The 26,912-nt window shown below is 40.9% G+C and overlaps 1 long non-coding RNA gene and 1 other non-coding gene across 3 annotated transcripts in view; one reads left to right on the forward strand and one right to left on the reverse strand.

Moving 5' to 3' along the window:
- The window catches only part of LOC118143765 (uncharacterized), an 81,201-nt gene that overhangs the window by 27,395 nt on the left and 26,894 nt on the right, over nt 1-26,912 (reverse strand). The window lies entirely within an intron of this gene.
- Nucleotides 8,871-9,009, forward strand: LOC118143889 (U4 spliceosomal RNA). The gene has a single exon (XR_004728378.1). It is a non-coding gene; the product is annotated as a U4 spliceosomal RNA (small nuclear RNA).

The raw sequence follows: 26,912 nt of genomic DNA on the forward strand, positions 1-26,912 counted from the left end.
TCTTCTTCCTAATTTCTCTACTTTGTCTCTCCTTCTCTTTGCGTAGTGTGTGTATGTGTCTCTCTCTGCCTCTCTTTCTCTCTCTCTTTGACTCTCTCTCTCTTTCTGACTCATTTTTCTCTCTCTCTCTTTGACTGTCTGTCTCTCTCTGTTTCTCTCTCTCTCTCTCTCTCTCTCTGGCTCTCCATGTCTACCATTTCTTCCCTCAAAAAAAGAATGAAAACTGGGACTTCTGCCAAGATGGCCGAATAGGAACAGCTCTAGTCTACAGTTCCCAGCGAGAGCGATTCAGAAGGTGAGTGATCGCCTGCATTTCCAACCAAGGTACCAGGTTCATCTCATTGGGACTGGTTAGACAGTGGGTGCAGCCCAAGAAGGGCAAGCTGAAGCAGGATGGGTCATCACCTCACCAGGAAGCACAAGGGGCCAGAGAACACCCCTTCTAGCCAAAGGAAACCATTAGGGATGTTCTCCGACACTCTAACACTCTGGCTGAGATACTGCGCTTTTCCCATGGTCTTCACAACCCACAGACCAGGAGATTCCCTCTGGTGCCTACAACACCAGTGCCCCAGGTTTCGAGCACAAAACTAGGCAGCTGTTTTAGACCCTGGAGTTTTGTTTTGTTTTTTTTCTCATACCTCAGAGGCACCTGGAATGCCAGCAAGACAGAACCGCTCATTCCCCTGAAAAATGGGGCTGAAGCCAGGGAGCCAAGTGATCTGGCTTGGCGGGTCCCACCTCCATGAAGACCATCAGGCTAAGATCCACTGGCTTGAAATTCTTGCAGCCAGATAGCAGTCTGAGCTGGACCTGGGACATTCCAGACTGGTGGGGGGAGGGGCGTCTACCATTGCCGAGGCTCCAGTAGGCAGTTCTAAACTGCCTGTGTTAAACAAAGTCACTGGGAATTTTATGCAGCCACTGGGCAGAGCCCACAGCAGCTCAGCAAGGCCTCGGCAGGCATACCGTCAACTAGACTCCCTTCTTGGTGGGCAAGGCAAGTCTGAAAAAAGGCAGCAGCCCATCAGGGACTTATAAATAAAGCTCCCACCTTCCTGAAACAGAGCACCTGGGAAAAGGGGCGGTTGTGGGTTCCACTTCAGCAGACTTAAATGTCCCTGCCTGGCTGGTACCTCTGAAGGGAGTAACATATCTCCCAGCACAGCATTTGAGCTCTTATAAGGGACAGACTCCCTCCTCCAGTGGCTCCCTGACCCCCATGTATTCTGACTGGGAGACACCTCATACAGGAGAGCTCTGGCTGACATCTGGCAGGTACCCTTCTGGGACAAAGCTACCAGAGGAAGGAACAGGTAGCAACCTTTGCTGTTCTGCAGCTTCCGCGGGTGATTCCCAGGCAAGCAGGGCCTGGAGTGGACCTCCAGCAAACTCCAGCAGACCTGCAGCAGAGGGGCCTGACTTTTAGAAGGAAAACTAACAAACAGAAAGAAATAGCTTCAACATAAACAGAAAGGATGTCCACTCAGAGAACCCATCCAAAAGTCACCAACTTCAAAGACCAAAGGTAGGTAAACCCAAGAAGATGGGTAGAAACCAGTCCAGAAAGGCTGAAATTGCCAAAAACCGGAACACCTCTTCTCCTCCAAGGAGCAAGGAAACCCCCCACCAGCAAGGAAACAAAACTGGATGGAAAATGAGTTTGAAGAATTGACAGAAGCAGGCTTCAGAAGGTGGGTAATAATGAACTTCTCTGAGCTAAAGGCGTATGTTCTAACACTCCATTGTTCTAACAATGCAAGGAAACTAAGAACCTTGGACAAAGGCTACATGAAATGCTAACTAGAATAACTAGCATAGAAAAGAACATAAACAACTTGATGGGGCTGAAAAACACAGCACGACAACTTCGTGAAGCATACACAAGTTTCAATAGCCAAATATATCAAGTGGAATAAAGGATATCAGAGATTAAAGATCAACTCAATGAAATAAAGTGAGAAGGCAAGATTAGAGAAAAAGGAGTAAAAAGAAATGAACAAAGCCTTCAAGAAATATGGGACTGTATGGAAATAAACAAATCTACATTTGATTGGTGTATCCAAAAGTGACAGAAAATGAAACCAAGTTGGAAAACACTCTTCAGGATATAATCCAGGAGAACTTCCCCAACCTAGTAAGGCAGGCCAACATTCAAATTCAGGAGATACAGAGAACACCATAAAGATATTCCACAAGAAAAGCAACCCCAAGGCAGACAATCATCAAATTCACCAGGGTTGAAACAAAGGAAAAATTGCTAAGGGCAGCCAGAGAGAAAATTTGGGTTACTCACAAAGGGGAGCCCATCAGACTCACAACAGATCTCTTGGCAGAACCCTATAAGCCAGGACACAGGAGGGCCAATATTCAACATTCTTAAAGAATTTTCAACCCAGAATTTCATATCCAGCCAAGCTTCATAAGCAAAGGAGAAATAAAATCCTTTAAAAACAAGCAACTGCTGAGATTTTGTTGCCACCAGGCCTGCCTTACAAGAGCTCCTGCAGGAAGTAAACATGGAAAGGAATAACTAGTATAAGCCACTGCAAAAACACATCAAATTGTAAAGACCATCGACACTATGAAGAAACCACATCAACTAACAGACAAAACAACCAGCTAGCATCAAAATGTAGGATCAAATTCACACACAACAATATTAACCTTAAATATAAGTGGGCTAAATGCCCCAACCAAAAGACACAGACTGGCAAGGTGTATAAAAAGTCAAGACTCATCAGTGTGCTGTATTCAGGAGACCCATCTCATGTGCAAAGACACACATAGGCTCAAAATAAAGGAATGGAGGAAGATTTACCAAGCAAATGGAGAGCAAAAAAAAGCAGGAATTACAGTCTTAGTCTCTGAACAGACTTTAAACCATCAAAGATCAAAGGAGACAAAGAAGGCATTACATAATGGTAAAAGGGATCAATACAACAAGAAGAGCTAACTATCCTAAATATATATGCACCCAATACAGGAGCACCCAGGTACATAAAGCAAGTTCTTAATGACCTACAAAGAGACTTAGACTCCCACACAATAATAGTGAGACATTTTAACAACCAACTGTAAATATTAGGCAGATCTATGAGACAGAAAATTAGCAAGGATATCCAGGACTTGAACTCAGATCTAGACAAAGTGGGCCTAATAGACATCTACAGAACTCTCCACCCCAAATCCACAGCATATACATTCTTCTTAGCACCACATCACACTTATTCTAAAACTGACCACATAATTGGAAGTAAAATGCTCCTCAGCAAATGCAAAAGAATGCAAATCATAACAAACCGTCTCTCAGATCACAGTGCAATCAAATTAGAACTCAGGATTAAGAAACTCACTCAAAACCACAAAACTACATGGAAACTGAACAACCTGCTCCTGAATGACTGCTGGATAAATAATGAAATGAAGGCAGAAATAAAGATGTTCTTTAAAACGAATGAGAATGAAGACACAATGTACCAGAATCTCTGGGATACACTTAAAGCAGTGTCTAGAGGGAAGTGTATATAGCACTAAATGCCCACAAGAGAAGTGAGAAAAGATCTAAAATTGATACCCTAACATCATGATTAAAAGAACTAGAGGAGCAAGATCAAACAAATTCAAAAGCTAGCAGAAGATAACAAATAACTGAGATCAGAGCAGAACTGAAGGAGATAGAGACAGGAAAAAACCCTTCAAAAATCAATAAATCCAGGAGAACTTGATTTATTAAAAATCCTTCAAAAATCAACAAATCCAGAACTGGTTTTTTGAAAAGATGAACAAAATAGACCAATTGCCAGATTAATAAAAAACAAAAAGGAGAAGAATCAAATAGATGCAATAAAAAATGATAACAGGAACATCACCACTTATCCCACAGAAATACAAACTACCATTAGCGATTACTACCAACACTTCTATGCAAATAAACCTGTAAATCTAGAAGAAATGGATAAATTCCTGGACACTTACACCCTCCCAAGACTAAACCAGGAAGAAGTTGAATTCCTGAATAAACCAATAACAAGGTCTGAAATTGAGGCGGCAATTAATAGCCTACTAACCAAAAAAAGTCCAGGATCAGACAGGTTTACAGCCAAATTCTACCAGAGGTACAAAGAGGAACTGGTACCATTCCTTCTGAAACTATTTCAAACAATACAAAAAGAGGGAATTTTCCCTAACTCATTTTATGAAACCAACATCATCCTGATACCAAAACCTGGCAGAGACACAACTAAAAAAGAAAATTTCAGTCAAATATCCATGATGAACATTGATGCAAAAATCCTCAATAAAATACTGGCAAACCAAATCCAACAGCACATAAAAAAGCTTATCCATCATGATCAGGTCAGCTTCATCCCTGGGATGCAAAGCTTGTTTAACATATGCAAAGCTATAAATGTAATCCATTACATAAACAGAACCAAACACAAAAACCACATGATTATCTCAATAAATGCAGAGAAGGCCTTTGACAAAATTTAACAGCCCTTTATGCTAAAAACTCTCAATAAACTAGGTATTGATGGAACATATCTCAAAATAATAAGAGCTCTTTATGGCAAAGCCACAGCCAATATCATACTGAATGGACAAAAACTGGAAGCATTTCCTTTGAAAACTGGCACAAGATAAGGATGCCCTCTCTCACCACTCCTATTCAACATAGTATTGGAAGTTCTGGCCAGGGCAATCAGGTAAGAGAAAGAAATAGAGCATATTCAAATAGGTAAAGAGGAAGTCAAATAGTCTCGATTTGCAGACGGCATGATTGTATACTTAGAAGACTCCATCATCTCAGCCCCAAATCTCCCTAAGATGATAAGCAACTGCAGCAAAGTCTCAGGACACAAAATCAATGTGCAAAAATCACAAGAATTCCTATACACCAACAACAGACAGAGAGCCAAATTATTAATGAACTCCCATTCACAACTGCTATAAAGAGAATAAGTTACCTAGGAATACAACTAACAAGGGATATGAAGGACCTCTTCAAGGAGAACTACAAACAACTGCTCAAGGAAATAAGAGAGGACACAAACAGATGGAAAAACATTCCATGCTCATGATTAGGAAGAATCAATAACATGAAAATGGCCATATTGCCACAAGTTAATTTATAGATTCAATGTTCTCCCAATTGAGCTACCATTGACTTTCTTCACAGAATTGGAAAAAACCACCTTAAACTTCATATGGAACCAAAAAAGAGCCCACATAGCCAAGACAATCCTAAGCAAAAAAACAAACAAACAAACACACAAACAAACCTGGCAGCATCACACTACCTGACTTTAAACTATATACTACAAGCCTACAGTAATCAAAACAGCATGGTATTGGCATCAAAACAGAGATATAGACCAATGGAACAGAACAGAGGCCTCAGAAATAACACCACACATCTACAACCAACTGATCTTTGAACAGAGGCCTCAGAAATAACACCACACATCTACAACCAACTGATCTTTGAACAGAGGCCTCAGAAATAACACCACACATCTACAACCAACTGATCTTTGAACAGAGGCCTCAGAAATAACACCACACATCTACAACCAACTGATCTTTGGCAAGCCTGACAAAAACAAGCAATGGGGAAAGGATTCCCTATTTAATAAACAGTGTTGGGAAACTGGCTAGCCATATGCAGAAAGCTGAAACTGGATCCCTTCCTCACACCTTATGTAAAAATTAACTCCAGATGGATTAAAGATTTAAACATAAGACCTAAAACCATAAAAACCCTAGAAGAAAACCTAGGCAATACCACTCAGGACATAGGCAGAGGCAAGCACTTAATGACTAAGACACCAAAAGCAATGGCAACAAAAGTCAAAATAGACAAATGGGATCTAATTAAACTTAAGAGCTTCTGCACAGCAAAATAAACTATCATTAGAGTGAACTGGCAACCAACAGAATGGGAAAAAATTTTTGCAATTTACCTATCTGACAAAGAGCTAATATCTGGAATCTACAAAGAACTTAAATTTGCAAAAAAAAAAAAACAAAACATCAAAAAGTGGGTGAAGGATATAAACAGAAACTTTTGAAAAGAAGACATCTATGCAGCAACAAACATATGAAAAAAAACCTCATCACTGGTCATGAGAGAAATGCAAATCAAAACCACATTGAAATACCATCTCACGCCAGTTAGAATGGCGATCATTTAAAAATCTGGAGACAACAGATGCTGGAGAGGATGTGGAGAAATAGAAACACTTTTACGCTGTTGATGGGAGTGTAAATTAGTTCAACCATTGTGGAAGACAGTGTGGCAATTCCTCAAGGATCTAGAAATAGAAATACCATTTGACCCAGAAATCCCATTACTGGGTATATATCCAAAGGACTATAAATTGTTCTATTATAAAGACACATACACATGTATGTTTATTGCAGCACTGTTCACAATAGCAAAGACTTGGAACCTACCCAAATGCCCGTTAATTATAGACTGGATTAAGAAAACGTGGCAAAAATACACCATGGAATAGTATGCAGCCATAAAAAGGACAAGTTCATGTCCTTTGCAGAGACATGGATGACACTAGAGACCGTCATTCTCAGCAAACTGACACAAGAACAGAAAACGAAATACCACATATTCTCACTCATAAGTGGGTGTCAAACAATGAGAACACATGGACACAGGGAGGAGAACATCACACACCAGGTCCTGTCTGTGATAGGGGGCTAAGGGAGGGATAGCAGGGGATGGGGGGATCGGGGAGGGATAGCACTAGGAGAAATACCTAATGCAGATGATGGGGTGATAGATGGAGCAAACCACCATGGCATGTGTATATCTATGTAACAAACCTGCACGTTCTGCACATGTACCCCAGAACTTAAAGTATAATAAATACATTAAAAAGAAAAAGAAAAGAGAATACTTAGAAAGGACATTAACTCAGTCTAAATACATTACTGGGGACCTAAAACTGATCAATCTGTTCTGCTGCCCCATCAGGCTCATCTAATAATGGCTTAAGTTCTCTCTTTAGACTCGGAACTTAAGAAGCAGTTAAGGGAGCATTCAAAAGGCCAACTGTGCCTCCTCCTTGAGGCTTCACAAAACTAACGGTGCCTCCTCGATGAGGCATCTTCTTTAGAGAAAAAAAAGCTTTGAAGCTGAAGCTGATTCCTTGGAAGACGAGGGAAAAGGAAAACTCTAAATATCTCTTTTGCATTGCTCTATCTCCCTCTGGAGCTCTTTCTTCAAGGAAGAACACTCAGGCTGGCAATGATCAGGTCTTTAAGACACTAGCTCCCAAGAGCCTGGGTTATACCGAGGAGTAGGGAATTCTGGGTTGGGTTCTGGGGTGGCAGCTTGGGGAGGAGAGGGAGGAGCTGGAGCGGGAAATTAGGGAAGATGGTCTAAAGGGTCCCATTTACATGTGGTTTGCTCAGGGGTCAAAGCTCCACTCTTTTTAGGTGAGACTGCTCCTGACTTTATTCTACTCTCTTATTGTTTTCCTCCTCCTCTTAATGGGTAGAGGAGAAATGGCCCTTGCTGCCAATAGAGAGCATAATCTGTTTCTTCTTGTGAGACAGGGCTTTTGTTGTTGACATACATTATTAACAGTTGACAATCCTAATCCTCACCCGACCCAAATTTTGGCCAGACAACTGTGGTCTTGAGGATTGGTTCTTTAGTTCAAATAAAACAGTAATACTTTATCATTTGTTACAGAAGACTCAAACCCCCAAGCTGGGACTCTCTTGCCTATTCTGTTGTAAAAACTTAGAGCTTATAGAAGACTCAACTCCTCAAGCAAGGAATTTCTTTCCTTCGCTGCCCTGGGAGGTTGACCTGTTTCCTCTCTTCCCCCTTCTGAGGGTCCCTTACACTGAGGGTGCGGTCAGGACTTGTCACCATTCACACAAACAACACCACGTTCACACACACACTCCACACTTCAGAAGTTGACCACCAAGGAAGTATTTTGTTGCCCCTTTGCAATGTTTCCTACCTTGGCTCATGCACGAGATTGCCTGGCCAAGGCCCCTGGTCGCTGCGGTTAATCTGTTTCCTCTGGGTTGCTGCGTCCTGGGTCTCCGCTCCCCCACCCAACCCTGCCACCGCTGTAGGGCATGATGGTGCCTCCCCACAAGAGAGGAGCAAGGACTGCCCCAGAGGGGAAACAGAATCCCAGATTTGTTGGAAACAGGTTTATAAAGTTGGGAAAAATCCACACCAAGACAATGCATCACTCAGCAAGGGTAGTTTACTTCCTGCAGGAAGGGTGCAACTTGCTGGCAGTCTTGCCACGAGAGCACATCTGAACAAAGGAGGCAGGGACATTTATAACTTTCATAACCTGAAGCAATCACCTGACTTCTGTGTCCAGTTTCCATTGGCCAGAATGGGACCTTACATTCTATGCTTGACCTGATGGGCTAAAAACTTGGAAATTTCCTGGATAAGGGGGAATGGCATGCACGAGGGTTTGGAGCTTGCCCAATTCTGTTCAGACATGATGGAGCGAGTCAAGGTAGCTGATTTAATATGTGGCTGATTGTTTATTTTTGGTTTTTTGAGATGGAGTTTCACTCATTGCCCAGGCTAGAGTGCAATGGCGCAATCTTCTAACCATGACCTCTGCCTCCCAGGTCCAAGCGATTCTCCTGCCTCAGCCGCCCAAGTAGCTGGGATTACAGGCATGCACCACCACACCTGGCTAATTTTGTATTTCTAGTAGAGACAGAGTTTCTCCATGTTAGTCAGGCTGGTCTTGAAATCCCGACCTCAGGCCCACCTTGGCCTCCCAAAGTGCTGGGATTACAGGCGTGAGCCACTGTGCCCAGCCAAGAAGTAGCTGATTTAGAGAATATATACATGGAGCTTTGCACAGTGGCGGTATCATAGTCAATGAGGTTTATCTGAGGCGCGATAATTGCTAATTGAAAACTTTTCCCAATACCCCGCCACAACGACTTGAAATATAGTCGGCATTGGCAATTTTGGGGTCTCTATGGGGACTGAATTTAAAAAAAAAAAGAATATACACATGGGTATATGTTTATGCTAATAGTGGATAATGGCCATAGAGTGAGAGATTGTAACTTCTGATAATGTAGTCCACAATATAAACTTCAAAGAAGAACTTTCCCATCTCTCACATTAGATAAGCTAATTTTATAAGGAGTGCTCACAGAGAGATAGCACAGATAATTGGCCTGAGGCTGGCTATTAATCTTTCACAGCAATTCCTAACAAGACCAGCGTGCTACACATACAGGAGAATAAAGATAGTCACGGTCAAACCTTATTTTATTGAATTCTGCTAATTTTGAATGTTCAAATTACTCAGAAACTTGGCTGACCTGTTCTTTGACATTGCGTACAGAAAATTTGGTTTTTAGAGAAAATTAATAATAAAAACAAATACTTAAATAGCTCTTCCAAGTTTGTCTTGCATATGTGTTATTTTATTTGATAATGAGAATGTAACTACTGCCACCTTGGGAATCTTTACCTGTGAGTTTTAGCTCTTCTCAGTAGAAGATATTGAAGCAAGTGAAGTTTGATGAATCATTGTCCTCTCTGAACTGAGTTGGCCATCGCTTGGGAAGGGCACTCAGTTCAGGTGATGATCCCAGTTTCGACTTCTTCCTCACACCATTCCCAAGGATCCCAGGGGTTTGGGTTTGAAATGTTATATCCTTTTTGACTATTTACTTATTTTAATGTATTTATTTAGAGACCGAGTCTCACTCTGTCGCCCAGGCTGGAGTACAGTGCCACCATCTCAGCTCACTGCAACCTTTGCCTTCCTGGTTTAAGCAATTCTCCTGCCTCAGCCTCCTGAGAAGCTTGGATTACAAGTGCATGCCACCACACCCCACTATTTGTGTGTTTTTAGTAGAGATGGGGTTTTGCCCTGTTGCCCAGGCTGGTCTCGAACTCCTGGGCTCAAGCAATTCACCCACCTCAGCCTCTTAAAGTGCTGGGATTACAGGTGTGAGCCACAGTGCCCAGCCTATCTTTTTTTTTTTAGAAAAATGCAGGCTCATGCCTCTAAGAATAGAGCTGAAGAATCTTAACCGACCACTTATTTTCTTTTACCAGGTCCAAATCTTTGGAGAAAAGTAAAATGTAGCAAAATGTTTAAGTGGAATTTTCCCTGAGAGCCCAAGGCTCTAGATATTAGATACAAAAATGAGTTTCTTTTCTTTAAAAAAAAAAAAAAGGCATTTATTCAGTGTCATGGTCAGATTATTACATTTAGCAATCAACAGCATGGATGCAAAAATAAAATTCTACATTAAAACCCTTTGTTGGAATGTTTTACACTTTCCACAGAACAGAAAATAAAATAACCTGTTATACAATTAGTCACAAATACAGTCCTCGAGTTTTTTGCCCATACACATGAGAATTGTCTAAAACATGTCTTTTTAGCAGCTAGGCCCCGTCACCACTGTGCTTGGCTGAGTTCACAAATCTGTTGTAACCTGTAGCTTCCCTGTCACTTCTCTGGCTCTCCTCTCCTGCTAAGCTTTGTTTCCTAATTAAAATCTTCTGCCACTGCCATAGCTGCTGCTGCTACTGGAACCGCCATAGCCACCTTGGTTTCGTGGTTTGGCAAAGTATTGGCCGTCACCACCATAGGGGCCAGAGCTTCTGCCTCCAAAGTTTCCTCCCTTCCTGGGTCCAAAACTTGAAGACTGATTGTTGTAACTGCCAAAATCATTGTAGCTTCCACCACCTCCAAAATTGCTTCCATCATTACCAAATCCATTATAGCCATCTCCACTGCCACCATATCCACCACCACCACGTCTGCCACCAAAGCCACTATGACCATGACCAAAGTTGTCATTCCCACCGAAACCACCTCCACGACCACCACCAAAGTTTCCAGAACCCCTTCGACCTCTTTGGCTGGATGAAGCACTCTCCATCTCTTGCTTTGACGGGGGCTTTCCAAACTTCACAGCCGTGGCCATTCACAGTTTGGTGTTTCTGAATGACAATCTTATCCACAGAGTCATCGTCGTCAAAGGTTACAAAGGCAAGGCCTCTTTTCTTGCCACTGCCTCTGTCCATCATGATTTCAATCACTTCAATTTTTCCATACTGTTCAAAATAATCTCTTAGGTGATGTTCTTCAGTGTCTTCTTTAATGCCACCAACAAATATTTTTTTCACAGTTAAGTGGGCACGTGGTCTTTGAGAATCTTCTTTTGAGACAGCTCTCTTTGGTTCCACAACTCTTCCATCCACTTTGTGTGGCCTTGCATTCATGGCTGATTCACCTCCTCCACAGTTGCATACGTGATGAACCCAAAGCCCCTGGAGCACTTGGTGTTTGGATCTCTCATTACCACAGTCTGTGAACGTTCCCCATTGCTCAGAATGGCTCCTCAGGCTCTCATTGGTTGTTTCAAAGCTCAACCCTCCAATGAAGAACTTCCTCAGCTGTTCAGGCTCTTTAGGAGACTGACTTAGACATGGATCGCAGGGAGAAGAGAGACTTTAACGATACTTCTTCAGCATCATCCACAGGCAGAAAGGAGCAAACTGACAAACATATCTCCCAAAATAAGTTTTGAGATGAACCATCCTAAAGGAGATTTAAAGTATATATATGAAAACTGGTAACATGGCTGGTAACAACCCTTGACCTATATTGAGAACATAAATGAAGCAAATTGTTTTAAAAAGGGGAAGAACTTGTGGTACATGTACTTGCAGAAAATGGTTCTGTGTTTGTCTCTCTGCCCACCTCAGGGGAGTAGTGGAGGGTCCTTCTCACTTTACATCAAGTGAGTAGACGGGTGCCTGACTCCCACCTGGAAAGTCCTGAAGCCAGAGAAGGGCTGGCATTAGATGCCGAAGCAGGAAAAATACAAGGGAGTGAAGGGCAAGTGTCCTGTGCTCCTACAGTGTCAGAGTACAGGATGTGTGAGTGCTTTTAAGGCTCACTGAGCCCTCTCAGTAGACAGCCAGACTGCCATTTTAAATCCTGCCCCAGGGACATGAAAAGAATGAGAGGACATCTGAAGACAAGAGTCTATGTGGCATGAACTTCTGAAAAACAAGAGAGAGAATTGGCCAACCTGTTGAACCACTACTTTCACCCAAGTCACAGGAAATGCAGCCAAATGTTCCATGGACAGCCTCCAGAGAACCCACCCGAGAAGAGTCCCAGGAGAGAAAAAGTCAGCTTTAAACCCCTGCCAGATCCAGAGTTGTGAAGCCATTTTCCAAGTATACCAGTAAAATATGAACTTTCCTGCAGTACCGTGCCAAGCCTTATTGGAGCCTGAGGCCGCAGGGAAAATCTGTACCCCTATATACACACACTTACCAAAATACCCTTCCATATTGTGAACCAAGTGGAAAAGTTAATAAAGACTCTCCAATCAAAAACCATGATTCCACATAATGTCCCAGATTGCCCAATCTGTTCACATGCCATTGTAAATCTTTATAAACCCACCCATCAAAGGACACCACGGCCCTGCACCCCGTGAACCTCAGGCTGATCAGAAACACTGTTCCCTTTGAGCAATAACTCGAGGTCACAGAACAAACAGAAACAGGCCGCCTTTTTTTGTGTACATTTTTGGTATTTTGTTCATCCTGGATGTTTTTTGCCTTTAGACTTAAAGAAAAATATTGCAGGGCTGGGAGCAGTGGCTTATTCCTGTAATACCAGCAGTGTGACAGGCCGAGCCAGGTGATCGCTTGAGCCCAGGAATTCAAGACCAGCATGGGCAACATAGCACAATTCTATCTCCACAAAAAAACAAAAAAATGTAGCTGGGCGTGATGGTGCATGCCTATAGTCCCAGTTACTCGGGAGGCTGACCTGAGAGGATTGCTTGAGCCTGGAATGTCAAGACTACAGTAAACAGTAATTGCATCACTGCCCTCCGTCCTGGGTGACAGAGCAAGACCCTGTCTCAAAAAAAAAATTGCATTAATCTTTATCTTGATTCCTGAGCCCCCTTAAATTTTGCACAAGGTGAATGCTTTACTGCTGGCCCTACTTTTCTACAGTTTTCCTTCATTCATCATCTTAGCAAGGAGGAAATCTAAAATGAATAAACTCACGGAAGCACAAAGTAAAATGGTGGTTGTCTGCGACTGGGGGAGGAGAAATGGGGAGATATTGATCAAGGGGTACAAAGTTTCACTTATGCAGGATGAATATGCTCTGTAGACCTAACCCACAACAATTGCACTACGTTAAAATACTGTCTTGTATACTCGAAATTAGCTAAGAAGGGAGATTTTAAGCGTTCTCACCACACACACACACACACACACGCACACATGCACAAATAAAATAGTAACTATGTGACATGATAGATATTAATTAGCTTGATTGTGATGATTATTTCACAATGTATGCATATATCAAAACAGCAACCTGTACACTTTAAATATATACAATTTTTATTTGTCAATTATACATGAACAAAGATGGGGGGAAGGTTAGGTATGGTGGCTCATGCCTGTAATCCCAGCACTTCAGGAGGCCAAGGTGGGCAGATCATTTGAGGTCAGGAGTTCGAGACCAGCCTAGCCAACATGGTGAAACCCTATCTTTACTAAAAATACTAAAAATTAGCTGGGCATGGTGATGCTCACCTGTAATCCCAGCTACTTGGGAGGCTGAGACAGGAGACTCATTTGAACCCAGGAGGCAGAGGTTGCAGTGAGCCAAAATCATATCACCACACTCCAGCCTGGGTGACAGAGTGAGACTCTGTCTCAAAAAAAAAATGGGGTAGCTTGGAGGAAAGCCATAGTAGCTTCATTAATTTAATGGGCAATAATATGCTCTAGTTAAGTACCTTATAAACAGAAAAGTGCTAGAGAATGTTGACAATGATCATCCTCTTTGTGCTCTCCTTGCTGTTGTTCTGTTTCTGCAGGCCAAGCATCAGGGCTGCCAAGGACATTCGTGTTGGTTACTTTCTGCACACCAAGATGTGTCTTTCATATTGTAGTTTTTGTGAATGGCAGCCCCTGGAATTGGGCAGCCAAAGATAGTAGCCCTGCCAAAATTTAATTTCAATGACAATCAGTAAACCTTAAAAAGTTTCTGGTGTTTTTAAGAACATGGTAAAATATGCAAGCTTGTATTTCTTAGGCATAGGACATTGGAGTCTTCTTTGATCCCTGCACTTCCCAGCAGAAAGCAGATAAAATCTAGAGAATGGGCCTCAAGGTGCTTTGGGTCCAAGCTGCCCCTAATGAAGGGGGTCAGGTTATGAAAAGACAGGGAATGCTCGGCAGGTGAGAAACACTAGCATTTGGATTTGGCTTTCTCTTGTGGACATCCTTTAGTTTGTGCAGGGCCTGCCCATCCTGAAGGCATCTGAGCCGTGCTGTGTTGCACAGTACCTGTAAAACTGACTGCCACAGCATGTGGGTATGACCTGCTCAAAGGCATTGCCAACCCAGACGGTGTGTTAATAGGATCTGGGATGTTCACATTATCCTCATTGGACCTTCTCTTCTCCACCAAATATAATTGTCCAGAAATGAAAGACAGGGCCCAAGAAAGAATTTTAGTCCAACTTCCTCTGGGCCAACATCATGGGAGGAAGCTTGCTTTAGAGGAAAACAATTGATCTTCCTCAGTTAATCATGGTAAGCCCAAATATCATGCAAAAAATGTTAAAATGGTAACTACTAAAACTATAGAAACAGAAAACTTCTTTAAGGTAGAGTAAGAAATCTTAAAATATACAGAATGTTAGGTACACCATAATTATAAGTGAATAAAAATATGTGTGTACCTGGTTAAGGCCTAAAAGGAACACCAAACTAAAAAACTTGTACCTGGTCAGGCATGGTGGCACCTGCCTGTAGTCCCAACTACTTAGGAGGTTGAGGCAGGAAGATTACTTGAGCCCAGAAGTTTGAGGCCAGCCTGGGCAACAAGTGAGACCCGCATCTCAATTAATCAATCAATAGGATTAAAATCGTTGTATTAGGCTGCTAATGGGTATGGAGTTCCTTTCGCGGTGACAAAAATGTTCTAAAATTAGATCTTGCTGATAGTTGCACAACTCTGTGAATATGAAAATTTTATGGCACATGGATCATGTCTCAATAAAGTACTTGCACGCACACACACAAAATTTTGTCAGGGTAGTAGGATTGTGGATCTTCATCTACCTCTCTACTACCACAACTTCATCCCCACTCCTCCCCCCAAAAAGTGGATTTTGAGCCTCAGGTTCAAAAGAATGAGTGGAACATGGGAAGATGATGGGGCCACACTGACAGAAATAAAGAGTGACTAAGAAGAGCAAGTCACTCTCTTATCTCCAGGTTTGCATTCTACTTCTAGGATCCCCTATTGGGGAGAGCCTGACATGGGAGCCAGCGAGCACAGGACAAATGTGGTTTGTCCTGTGTTTGACCTACCCGTAACATAACAGGGCAGACAAAAGAAGGGTGGATTTTGAACTAACAAAAACTTTTTTTTAGGTGGAATCCTTTTGTGGTGATGAAAATGTTCTAAAATTAGATCATGCTGATAGTTGCACAACTCTGTGAATCTACTAGAAAACTAATTTTAAATTAGTTTTAACTGTTAAACATTTTAATGTTTAAAAAAATTTAAACATTTTAAATGGGAAAATTTTATGGCACATGGATCATTTCTCAATTTTGTATTTTTTTCTAATTTTGTAATTTTTGTATTGTTCTAATTTTGTATTTTTAGTAGAGATGGGGCTTCACCATGTTGGCCACATTGGTCACAAACACCTGACCTCAGGTGATCCACCTGCCTCAGCCTCCCAAAGTGCTCGATTATAAGTGTGAGCCACCACACCTGCTAACACTCAGTAAATTAAATATGACTAACTGTAATTTTAAAATAACTGATTTCTTTGTGTTTAAAAAAGATAATGCAAAGCTATTCAAAAGTTAAAAGATGGAAGAGAAAGATTATAGTTAGAATACAGAAGATCTATATTGTTTTGAGAGAAGGATAAGAATACTGAACAATTTTAGACAAATACAATACTAAACAATTTTAGCAAATGTGTTTTATATTAAACATGTGTTTAAGCATGTAGTACTGGCATAAAGACAGATATATAGACCAATGCAATAGAAAAGCTATCCCAGAAATAAACCCTTACATCTATGGTCAAATTATTTTTGAAAAGGGTGCCAAGACCATTCAATAGGAAAAAAGGTGGTCTTTTCAACAAATAATGTTGAGAAAACTGAATATCCACATGAAAAAGAATAAACGTGTATTCTCATCTTACACTAAATGTAAAAATTAACTTGAAATGGATCAAGGACCTAACTACAATAATTAAAACCATAAAATTATTAGAAGAAAACATAGGAGAAAAGCTTCTTACTGAATTTGGCAGTGATCTCTAGGGTATGATGCCAAAAGCACAAGCAACATAAGTAAAAATAGATAAATTGGACTACATCAAAGCCTAAAACTTCTGTGCATTAAAGGACACAATCAACAGAGTGAAAAGTCAATTCACTGAATGGGATAAGACATTTGCAAATCATATATCGATAAATGGTTATATCCAAAATATAAAAGGAACTCCTACAACTCAACAACAACAAAAAATAAACCCAGAGGCTCACTGCAGCCTCCGCCTCCTGAGTTCCAGTGATTCTCCTGTCTCAGCCTCCTGGGTAGCTGGGATTACAGGCACATGCCACCACACCAGGCTAATTTTTGTATTTTTAGTAGAGTTGGGGTTTCACCATGTTGACCAGACTTGTCTTGAACTCCTGACCTCAGGTGATTCGCCCACCTCAGCCTCCCAAAGTACTGGAATTACAGGCATGAGCCAATGCTCCCAGCCTAAGATGGTACATTTTACATCATGTATATTTTGCCACAATTTAAAAAATAGTTTAAAAACAAGAAAGATAAACCATGCACAAAAAATTTAAATAACTACAAGAATAAAAATATAATCTGCAATTTCCAAAACAATGGAGAAAAAATAATATAAGAAATGTTATCAATCTGAAATAAGGCAAGGGAAAAAAAAGAAAAAGGATGGTGGCTCATGCCTATAATCCTAGCACTTTGGGAGGCCAAGGCAGGAGGATCACTCGAGCTCAGGAGTGTGAGACCCGCCTGGACAACATAACAAGACCTCATCTCTACTAAAAATGTGTTTAAAAATTAGCTGGGCATGGTGATCCATGCCCATAGTCCTAATTACTTGGGAGGCTGAGGCAGGAGGATAGCTTGAGGCCAGGAGACGGAGGCTGCAATAAGCTATGATCACGCCAATACACTCCAGTCTGGATGACAGAGTGAGACTTGTCTCAAAAAAAGAAAAATAAAGTAAGAAAGAAATACAAAATAACTGGGAGAAATAAATCCACTGTTAAGATTACTCAAAGACAAACAGATTAAACATATCTACTAAGATAAAGAAATTTTGAGACTGGACTAAAAATGAAAATCCAGGTTTACTCTTTCGACAAGTAATAACCCCTAAAACAAAAGCATGAGAAAGGCTAAGAAAATTGATAAATATATATGGTGAGTCCATATTAATGGCATAAATAACAGATTTTAAATTAAAAAGCCATAATGAAGGCCAGGCAAGGTGGCTGACACCTGTAATCTCAGCACTTTGGGAGGTCGAGGTGGGTGAATCACCTGAGGTCAGCCTGACCAACATGGAGAAACCCTGTCTCTACTGAAAAATTACAAAATTAGCCAGACGTGGTGACACATGCCTGTAATCCCAGCTACTCGGGAGGCTGAGGCAGAAGAATCGCTTGAACCCAGGAGGTGGAGGTTGCAGTGAGCTGAGATTGTGCCATTGCACTCCAGCCTGGGCAACAGGAACGAAACTCTATCTCAAAAAAAAAAAAAAAAAAAAAAATATATATATATATATATATATATGTATATAAAAGATTAGCTGGGTGTGGTGGCATGCACCTGTAGTCCCAGCTACTTGAGAGGCTGAGGGAGGAGAATTGCTGGAACCCAGAAATTGAAGGTTGCAGTGAGCTGAGATGGCGCCATTGCACTCCAGCCTCGGTGACAGAGCAAGACTCCATCTCAAAAAAGAAAAAAGCCTTAATGAAAATAAAAGGGTTAATCATAATTTTTAAAACCCATCAAGAATATTCAGTCATTATGAACTTGCCTTCACTAAAACCCAACCCTCAAAACATAAAACAAAAAAGTTATAGAATTATTAGAAAAACTAACAAATCAACAATCTTCGTGGGAAAATTTAACTTCTATCAGATGAATAAATTGAGCAGGCAAAATTAGTTAAAAATATAGAATGTTGAATAATAGCAGGCTTGACCAAACAGAGATCAATACCATCTCCAAAGGGTACCAAAGTATTCCTTTATACCACAGTATCAATGGTACACTTATAAAAACTTATAAAAAGGTCACACAGGGCCAGGCGCGGTGGCTCAAGCCTGTAATCCCAGCACTTTGGGAGGTCAAGGCGGGTGGATCACAAGGTAAAGAGATCAAGACCATCCTGGTCAACATGGTGAAACCCCATCTCTACTAAAAATACAAAAAGTTAACTGGGCATGGTGGCGCGTGCCTGTAATCCCAGCTACTCAGGAGGCTGAGGCAGGAGAATTGCCTGAACCCAGGAGGCAGAGGTTGTGGTGAGCTGAGATTGCGCCATTGCACTCCAGCCTGGGTAACAAGAGCAAAACTCCGTCTCAAAAAAAAAAAAAAAAGTCACACAGTAAGTCTTAACAACAAAAAGTTTTACAAACCATTCTTTCTTAATATTGCTAAAAAATAAAAATAAGGGTCATGTTTTAGACATACTTCAAGGCCAATAGCCCATAACCATGCAGCTAAAACTTGTCATCCTGATTTCCCTGAAATGCTAACTAATCATAAAACACAAAACATATGCTTTATGTCCTTGTCAGCATAATTCAATGACATTAAACCAATCAGCTATAGACAAATCGGCTCAACCATCTCTGCTTACCTTAAAAAGAATGTTAATCTACAATAGGAAACCATGAAAAAGGTCAAAATATAATACTTCCTCCTTCATGCTTTCTCAACTGTGCTGTAACTACTGTGAGCAGGACTGTTCTTTTTGGTTTTCTTTTTCTTTTCCTCTTTTTTTTTTTTTTTTTTTTTTTTTTGAGACAGACTCTTGCTCTGTCACCCAGGCTGGAGTGCAGTGGCACCATCTCGGCTCACTGCAACCTCCACCTCCTGGTTCAAGCAATTCTCTGCCTCAGCCACCCAAGTATCTGGGATTACAGGTGCCTACTACCATGCCTGGCTAATTTTTGTATTTTTAATAAAGACAGGGTTTCACCATGTTGGCTAGGCTGGTTTTGAACTTCTGACCTCACGATCCACCCACCTTGGCCTCCCAAAGTGCTGGGATTACAAGTGTGAGCCATGGTGCCTGGCTTTTTTTTTTTTTTTTTTTTTTTTTTTTGAGACAAGGTCTTGCTCCAGCTCTTGCTCTTTTTGCTCTGTTGCCCAGGCTGGAGTGCAGTAATTATCAAAGCTCACTACAGCCTCCAACTCCTGGGCTCAAACGATCCTCCTGCTTCATCCTCCTGAATGGCTAGGACTACAGGTGCTTGCCACCTCACCTGGCTAATTTTAACTTTTTTGTAGAGACAGGATCTCACTTTGTTGCCCAAGCTAGTCTCAAACTCTGGGCTTCAACTGATCCTCCCACCTCAGCCTCCTGAGTAGCTAGACTGCATATGCATGCCACTGTACTCAACTAATATTTTAATTGTTTCTAGAGATAGGGTCTCATTTATTGCCCAGACTGGTCTTGAACTCCTGGCTTCAAGCCATCTACCGCTACTGCCTTGGCCTCTCAAAGGCTGGGATTACAGGCATGAGTCACTGCTAAGTATTGTCAAAATTATTTGTAAAATAGCTCTATTTAATTGGCTTTCATAATAATAAGCTCTTATACAAATAAATTATCCCTAAAACTCCCAGGAAAATATAAAATGACTAGAACACTTTTTAAGTTCATTTGGGAAATGACTTGGAAAACTTTGGTAAACAAAAATATTGTTGGTTTAGAAAAAAACTTTAAAAACACCAGACATCTCTTCAGAGTAATCAGCATTAAATGTAATATAGGCACACAACTTTTTTTTTTTTTTTTTTTTTTTGAGGCGGAGTTTCGCTCTTGTTACCCAGGCTGGAGTGCAATGGCACGATCTCGGCTCACCGCAACCTCCACCTCCTGGGTTGAGGCAATTCTCCTGCCTCAGCCTCCTGAGTAGCTGGGATTATAGGCACGCGCCACCATGCCCAGCTAATTTTTTGTATTTTTAGTAGTTTTACTAGTCAAAAAAAAAAAAACAGGTGGCTGGGCCTGGTGGCTCATGCCTATAATCCCAGCACTTTAGGAGGCTGAGGTGGGCAGATCACCTGAGGTCAAGAGTTTGAGACCAGCTTGACCAACATGGTGAAACCCCATCGCTACTAAAAACACAAAAATTAGCTGGGTGTGGTGGTGGGCACCTGTAATCCCAACTACTTCGGAGGCTGAGGCAGGAGAATCACTTGAACCTAGGAGGTGGAGGCTGCAGTGAGCTGAGATCACACCATTCCACTCCAGCCTGGACAACAGAGTGAGATTCCATCTCAAAAACAAAACAAAACAAAAAAAAAAAACAGGTTATCTTCATGCTATAAAACTTAACAGGAAGAAAAATAAAACGATGCTAGTTGTTCAATATCTCATAAAATTTTCATGAGCAATCCAAGCATAATTGTTAAAAATAAGTGAATTAGGCATATATAAAATTAAAGCTTATAAAGAAACTTTAAAAAATTGTTTCAGAAATCTCTTTGCTAACATATACCTTGCAGTTATAATAAATTAAATTAAATGATGGGTAGTCATTGAATATTTAGATCATTTCCAAATAAGATAAAATTCTGAAATATTAATTGCTGAGCACGTTTATTTACTGTTAGCGTTGAAGGAATTTGGAACATGCCATCCCAAATATTCCACTCTGGCATGTTGACTATTTTGATAAAAGCAGTTAAAAAATGGGAGACGCAAAAAAACAAAACAACAACAAACTAAATTTCCATCTTTTTCTTTAAAGCTAAAGAAAAATTATATTTTAAAATGCACTTTTAAATATATATATATTATAAAAATTGACTCAAGAAGATACAGGAAATTATTCACCATCAACAGACACCATGCACATAAATTTTACAAAAGAATGTTACCGAATCTCCAGGGAATCTCTATCTTCTACAAACTGTTTCAGAGAATTAAAAAAGCCCGGACTCAGAGAATGCACTGTATCATATCGGGACTGCCTACCTATCCTCAAATGTCCTGTGGCTTGAGACAAATAATGCTCCATTTAACAGTCACATTGAAGTTTTTGATTACTTGTGGATCAAAATCTTTCTAACTGATTATGAATTTTGTCAGAAATGACAAGCTGCAAGGAAAAAGAAACTAAATTGGGGAATTAGCTAAGAGAAAGTAGGCCACAGGGTACCAAGAAACCAACCATTTAAGGCTGAAGAGCTGGTGAAATTTGGTGTGTGGTGATCAAACATTTGAGCAGATTGTCATTCCAAGCCATAGCTTGGAATATATACCATATGGGCTTCTGACTGTCAGTTACTAGGGCTTCTGACTGTTAGTGAATAGTAAGAAAATTTCAGAATGTTGACACTGCAGTATTTTTTTCTTTTTAAGTTAATATTTGAGTTTCTACTATGTGCTGCTACTACCACATACCAGGCATTGTTCTAGAAACTGCAGATAACTAAATGAATGGTAAATAAAACTGACCAAGGCCCCTGCTCTCATGGAGTGCAGTGGCACGATCTAGGGTCACTGCAACCTCCATCTCCCAGGTTTAAGTAATTCTCCTCTCTCAGACTCCTGAGTAGCTGGGATTACAGGCATCTGCCACCACACCCAGGTAACTTTTGTTTGTATTTTTTAGTAGAGATGGGGTTTCACCATGTTGGCCATGCTGGTCTCAAACTCCTGACCTCTCAAGAGATCCCCCCAAACCTCAGCCTCCCAAAGTGCTAGGATTACAGGTATAGCCACTGTGCCTGGCCTCATGCAGTTTCTATTCTAGTGGGGGAAACAGGTAATAAACAAATAATATATAATCTAAGAAGTCCTATGGGAAAAAAATTTCACAGCGTAAGAGAGATAGGTAGTTCCCAAGATGAGGTTTGTTTTGTTTTGAGACGGTGTCTCGCTCTGTTGCCAGGCTGAAGTGCAGTGGCACAATCTTGGCTCACTGCAACCTCTGCCTGCTGGGTTCAAGCAATTCTTCTGCCTCAACCTCCTGAGTACTACAGGCGTGTGCGATCATGTCCAGCTCATTTTTGTATTTTTAGTAGAGACAGGGTTTCCCCATGTTGGCCAGGATGGTCTTGATTTCTTGACCTTGTGATCTGTCTGCTCTGGCCTCCCAAAGTGCTGGGATTACAGGCATGAGTTGGCCAACAATTGCTATTGTATATGAGGAGTCAGAACTCCGATAATTTGCCAGGTAAACAGATGCTTGAAGCATGCGAGAGAGGGAGCCAGGAGGAGACCTGGGTGCACTGGCTAAGCTGGGGAAATAGCAGGAGTGTCCTTGCAGTGTTCCTGAAAGAAAATGGAGAGAAACAGGATAGCAAAAAGTGATGACACGGGGTATGTCTTGGGGGAGGGGAATGAGATCTGGAAAGGCCTTTGAGGCTGAAAAGTCTTTGGCTTTTCCTCCAAGAGTACTGGGAGGCTGTGTTTCCTGCCATCTTCAACGAAGACCTTCCTAAGAAGAGCCAACTGAGACTCAAGCCAGCTGGAATTCCAGCAGAGAGAAAAGGGAAGATGGAGAACTACACGTTCAAGAGGGGCTCTTTCTGCAGAGAGCCTCCATTCCTGAAGTAGGGAGACTTGTGAGACTGAAAAAGCCTAATGCTTGAGCACCTCACCCTGAGGTCCAACCAGTGGAGCTTTGCAGCAGCAGACCTGCTAGGATGGACGCCCAGGCGCCAGGAACTTTATCCAGTACCTTCACCTTAAGATTGCTTTGCCAGGCAAAGAAGCAAGACCAGCTGAAAAAGATGGGATTAAGGATGTTGTCCTCCTGATGATAGTAAGAATGCCTCAATGCAGTGGCCATTAAATTCTGGGGGTAGGAGATTGGCAGAGCAATAAGGCCAGCCTAACAGCCAAACATTCTCATGTCTGAAGTCTGTCTAGAAAAAATTTTGGCTCTGGTTACTTGCCTGTAAAATTAAATGGAAAAAGATTATCCAAAAATCGACTGAGTTTGAGAGAAAAGTGTATTGATTAAAAAAACAAAACAAAAAAACACTGAAGCTTGTAATCTGGTTTAAAAAAAAAAACACCAAAATCTGATAATAGCCTGTGGCTATTGAACCCTAAAGAAAGCTATGGGCCCTCAAAAGTACCAGCAGGTGGAGAAGGGTACAATCTCCAATGCAATTAGGGGATGGATAATGGGCACAGGGAGAAGACTGGGGCTGCCAGATTGGCTAAGCAAGGAACTTATTTCACTACCAAGGCCAAGAGTCTTCACAGTTCTTGTCCAGCAGGATTTAGTGATTGCCCAGCAGGATTTGATAGTTTGTCAAGATTGGTAATTGCTGTAGTTTCCCATTCTCCCCTTTTCTCTAAGCAGGAGTTTTTGTTGCAGTTGTCTTCATTTTCTTTACCATTGTATATTAGGTGTCCTGTACATTGGAATTTGTCTTTAAGCCTATGGGTTGCAGGACTATGGGAAGCCAAGTTCACACCTGATAAAGAGGACAACACTCCATCCAGAGATCCCAGATGTCAGGCTGGACATGGTCCATGGATAATATCTTTTTGCTGCATAAGGGAAGAAGAGTCTGTACCGGAAGATATGAGGTAGCAATTGGAGGTGGTCTGACCCAGTCTCAATCTCTAGCCTTTTTATCTCTTGACTGCTGAACCACACAGGCTGTAAAGCTATTTCTACTGTTAAAAATTAAACTTTAGACAAATTTAACAGTTTGAACAAAGAGCAACTCATTAATCAGGTAGCACTCAAAACTGGGAGAGGTTCAAAGAGTGTTACTCTAAGAGTGTGAGCAGTGAGCTTTTATAGTCTAGATGCAGAAGTTAGGAAATTACTTAACTGGCTGTAGCTAGGCCATTGCCTTATTCGAGTATAGCCCAATGGGAGGTCACTCCCATTCTATAACCATGTGGCTGGTTGAGTTGTGATTGGCTGAGGCTGTTGTTTTGTTCTTGTTGTTGTTATTTTTAAGTCAGTTACAAGAACTGCTTCCAGGTTAAGTTTCAGTTTGCTTATGTTAAGGCTCTAGGTACAGAGATAATCTCAGGCTAATTATCTTATTTGCTTTAACACTGGTCTTTTTTTATGCCAAGGGTGGCTATGTAACAAAAATTTGACTAAGGCTTAAGTAGAAATCTTCCAGGACTTTCAGAAAAATTTTGCTTTCTTGGTACATGCATCCTGTTTCTCTTTCTTAAATGGTGTTATTAAGTAGTTGTACCAGCCTAAGACAACTTACCTATGAACTTATAGGAAAACACAACAGCAATAATGACTCCTTATATTTAAACCTAGTAAATGTATACATTCAACACTAATATTCAGGGAAACGTAAATGAAAATAGTGAGATATTCTTTTATGCTCATCAAATGGGCAGATTGGAAAGTCTGACCACATCCAGTGCTGGCAAGGAAGTGGAAAAACAAGGACTTTCATACAGTACTGGTAGGAGGGCAAATTGGTGCAACCACTTTGAACAGCAATTTGGGAGAAGCTAATATAAACCCTAGACTCTTGCTATTTCTCTCTCTCTCTCTCTCTCTCTTTTTTTTAATGGAATCTTGCTCTGTTACCCAGGCTGGAGTGCAGTGGCATGATCACATCTCATTGCAACCTCCGGCTGACAATTCTCCTGTCTCAGCCTCCTCAGTAGTTAGGATTACAGGTGCCCACCACCCCATGCCCAGCTAATTTTTGTATTTTTAGTAGAGATGGGGTTTTACAATATTGGTCAGACTAGTCTCAAACTCCTGACCTTAGGTGATCCACCTGCCTCAGCCTCTCAAAGTGCTGGCATTACAGGTGTGAGCCACCATGCACAGCCAACTCTTGCTATTTCATATGCAGTCAGTCTGTGAAATCCAAGAATCCCTTGTACTTGGGCACAAGGAGATAGAGACAAGCAATTTTATTGCAGGATTGTTTGTAATACAAGAAAAAAGGGAGACAGAAGACTTAAATACTTATCAAGAAAAAGATTAATAGATAAATGTTGCTATTACTCATTAAAAGTAAATGTTATATTCAATTAAAGTAGTAAGTATATTATTATATCATTTATATAAGCTTATAAAACTTGTAAAATCAATCTATATACTACTTATGGATATTTGTAAACATGAAGTGCAAGTATAAAAAATGCATGACTGGCCGGGCACAGTGGCTCATGCCTGTAATCCCAGAGCTTTGGGAAGTTGAGGCGGGCAGATCACGAGGTTAGGAGTTCAAGATCAGCCTGGCCAAACGGTGAAACTCTGTCTCTACTAAATATACAAAAAATTATCCAGGTGTGGCGGTACACACCTGTAATCCCAGCTATTTGGGAGGCTGAGGCAGGAGAATTGCTTGAACCCAGGAGGTGGAGGTTGCAGTGAGCTGAGATCATGCTATTGCACTCCAGCCTTGGTGAAAAGCTAGATTCTGTTTCAAAAAAATGCATGGGAATAATAAACATGAAATTTAGTATAGTGGTTGCCTCTGGAAAAGGAAGGGGATAATGTCAGAAGGGTTTCAACTATGTCTCTTTTCATTGTTTTTTAAACATAAATTTGAAGAAAATAGGTAAAATAGTAATCATTGATACAGGTTGGTCATGGGTGACCTGGTGATTTATTATGCTCTCCATTTTTCCTCTGTGATGATAATATTTCATAATTTAAAAAGGAAACTAAAAGAAAAAAGATTCAAGGCAAATACTAGAGCAGAAGCAAGGTAGTCTCAAAAAGAAAAATAAACACAGAAATATCAGATGGAGAAAAACATACTGATTAGAAAAATGACAGTCATGGCTTCAGATGCCCCTGCTTCAAATGCTTAAGTGCTGCAATCCACTGTCTGCCTTCCAATTGATACACCAAGTCTCTTTCTGCGGTTTGCTAGATCAGAAGGAAGAATAGAGGTCTTTTGATGCTAAGTTTACTTGATACTAAGAATACTTGAGGCAGGAACACACCAGGGGAGTTTTTAGATGAACTGCTTTGTTCAACAAACTCGGTAACTACTAACATTTCTTTTGTACTCACTATTTTCCAGCCACTGTGCTAAGAACTTCGTATGCATTATCTCATTCCACCCTCACGACAACCCCATGTAATAGGTAGTATTATTATACCTATTTTACGAATGAGGAGATCAAGGCCAGTCACAAGCTAGTAAGTGGTGGAGCTCTGATACAAACTGAGCAGTTTTCCTCCAGGGGGCTTCATCCTTAACCACCTTGCAATGTGCCATGAATCAGGTGCTGAGGGTCCAGGACTTCATAGAGTTGCATGCAAAAAACAATTTTATTATTTTGTCCAATTCTACATCACAGAGTCCTGCTTGTTCAATGGAATAGTTACACAAAGTATTTTTAATGTCCCCCTTTCTCTTTATTCAGTCTTATTGTAAACTCAGGGATCTAAGATACTTTTAAAAATATGATGTTTGAAGATAGTGTGAAATTGGACCAGAACAATAGAACAGAATCAAGAGCACAGGCCATAACAAAAACAGCATTAGTGAGATTTGAAAATATATATAAATGTGACTCTCTCTCTCTCTCTCTCTCTCTCTCTCTCTCTCTCTCTCTCTCTATATATATAT

Source organism: Callithrix jacchus, chromosome 11 (genome assembly GCF_049354715.1).
Source record: "Callithrix jacchus isolate 240 chromosome 11, calJac240_pri, whole genome shotgun sequence".
Classification (NCBI taxonomy): Eukaryota; Metazoa; Chordata; class Mammalia; order Primates; family Cebidae; genus Callithrix; species Callithrix jacchus.